This window comes from Chiloscyllium plagiosum, chromosome 17 (assembly GCF_004010195.1).
Source record: "Chiloscyllium plagiosum isolate BGI_BamShark_2017 chromosome 17, ASM401019v2, whole genome shotgun sequence".
Classification (NCBI taxonomy): Eukaryota; Metazoa; Chordata; class Chondrichthyes; order Orectolobiformes; family Hemiscylliidae; genus Chiloscyllium; species Chiloscyllium plagiosum.
In genome coordinates, this window is record NC_057726.1 from 57476587 (window position 1) to 57478973 (window position 2387).

At 45.0% G+C, this 2387-nt stretch overlaps 1 long non-coding RNA gene across 2 annotated transcripts in view; it reads left to right on the forward strand.

Moving 5' to 3' along the window:
• LOC122558519 overlaps window positions 1-2372 on the forward strand; it is a 29110-nt gene extending 26738 nt beyond the window's left edge. Inside the window, exon 5 of one of the 2 annotated variants that reach the window (XR_006314173.1) lies at window positions 2063-2372. This is a non-coding gene — a long non-coding RNA (uncharacterized LOC122558519). The remainder of the gene's footprint in view (window positions 1-2062) is intronic. The other variant, XR_006314174.1, reaches the window with a different exon arrangement.
• Window positions 2373-2387: the final 15 nt, after the last annotated feature.

Genomic DNA, 2387 nt, shown 5'->3' on the forward strand with positions numbered 1-2387 from the left:
TCTTTTCCCAGAGTACCTTCATGCACCATGGTATTGTGGTTTTCCTTCGAGTCATCCATCCCCAATTCAGTCACATTGCTCACTAAATAGGGATCTAAAATGCCAGACCCCTTAGACAACTCCATGGAATCCTGGGTTTCCTGGGTCTGCTGTCTCAATTCCTTTCAGTCACTCACACGCCTGCCATCTCTACACTCCTACTGCCTGGCCATCACATTCTGGAGTGACCACTCTTTGGTACGACTTTTCTTTGAGACTGTTCTTCGATACAGGGTCCCCCACAATCCCCTTCTCAGTTGGAGTGAGTGAGCTGTCTTCTCCCAGAGTCCTCCTTGGTCCCTTCTCACAACCGACCTCTGTTAGAAGCTCATTCTCCTGTTGAGCACAGGGACCTTCGCGATCCCCTTCTCAGTTGTGGGAAGTGAGCCAAGTGCTCCTAGAGCCCTCCTCGATTGCTTGTCGCTGCCTCCACCTCATGGTGTGTCACCAACCCCTTGAGTTTACCTGTTGGATTGTTTTTTGACCTTTGTTCATGAGATAAGGATTGGCACACACTCACACTCTTTCAAGGCTATTTCAAGGCTAGGATGTACAAGTGATGATGCATTCAGTGACTGTAATCCTAATTCAGTGCAATGTGGCTTTTGTCTTTTCTTAAAAACCATGAAGAGATTTCCCAACACGACCTTCCTCCTTGCCTTGGTCCTAACTGGCTGACCCCTTATTCTGTGACTATAACCCTCCCTACCATCCATTTTTCTTGGTTGCATAGTCTTCTGCTTCTACACATCTGGAATACCCTGAATATCTTTCTCTGTCTCTCTGTTTTATAATTAATCATGAATAAACCTAGTGTAATCGTGTACTACTATGGAATTACTCAGACAGCCAGATCTCATATCTCAATCATGTAAAACACTTAATTTCTGAAACATTTTAAAAATCATAGTTGTAGATTTATAGAAGAGGTAAAGTTGTCATAATCTTAGAAGATCACTGACCTACTCTCTCATGGAGAGAGATTACTGGAGGTGATTGAACCTGAAAGTCACCACACTTCAGGTGAGGGGATGGGGTGTTTGAAAAGGAGGGTCAGTAAGGGGATTGAACCCATGGTAATGACATTACTCTGCAAAACAAACCAACCATCCAGCCAACCGAGCTAACTGACTCCCAGATCTATACATGTATAGATGAAGGTAATTTAGTCACTTTCCTGAATCACATTGGTGATAAACACCACTCTCTGTAATCATAGCAAATGCAGCGAGTGTGCAGTGTCTTCCTACTTTGTTCAGCGCCATCCTGCATTTCCTGAAGCTTCTGATCCTCTCTTCCCTCAGCACTCCCCCATTGCCATTTGCAAAAATCTACTGTCTTGTTGAGTAACTGAGCTTCCTGGGAGCTATCCTTTCCCTACTCTGGGCCTCAGAATGATATCTTCCATCAATTACTCAGTTTTTGTTGTGGCTAATGACTGAATAAACCTCATGGGTCTGATAAAGTCACTCAGTGCCTCTGCACAAACTGGTCTGAACCTACCAGATATCTCCAGGCCAATTGCTTGGCATCATTCTGTCTTATTTCATGCGAGTGCTGCATGTTATGCAGAGAACGTAATCAATGAGCATTGTCTGGATGGCATTGTGCAGAACCAGGACACTCTTTGGCCGAGAGCAAACTGCTCAAGGCACTGGGCAGATCCCAGGATGCTAACAGGAAGAAAATGTGTGAAATATTGTAATCAGGAATGCAGCCTCACATTTGGACCCGTACCAAATGAACAAACTGGTCTGGTTGCACCATGTGGAAGTGCTGTATTTACACTGAAGACAAAGACCCTCATGAGTCGGCTGTATAGCCTCCCCATGGGCTTCAGGCCTCTCTCCTTAACCTCCTTCACCCAGACGGGCAGCTAGAGTGCAGTGTGGGCCTCAGGCCAATGCCCTGTGTGAAACTATTTGTCCTGATGCAGCAAGTTATCCCGAGCCCACTGCTGCTGAACTCCAACCCTCCATTACTGTCGAGGCAGTAACATTCTTCCTTTACCAATCTTATGCAGAGCTTCGATCATCTCAGGTTTGGAAAACAAATTACTGATTGGAGATTGTGAAGAGGACAGACAAGTTATTGAAACAGAGAATGTAATATTCCACATTCGAGATACAGAAGTTGAAACTTTCCCAGGTCTCCAGTTCCCTAATGCAGATACGGTGAGTGTATGTGGAAATCCTCTCAATGCAGCCCCCCTCAATACTGCCCCCTCATTTTTTGTGCTCAAGTCTTAAAGTGGAACAAAAGGCCAAAAGTTTGAAACTTCTTCAGCATGTTACTCTTGAAGGGAAGAGGGAAAGGGCATTGCAGATTCTTGTCAGTTAACCAAATGT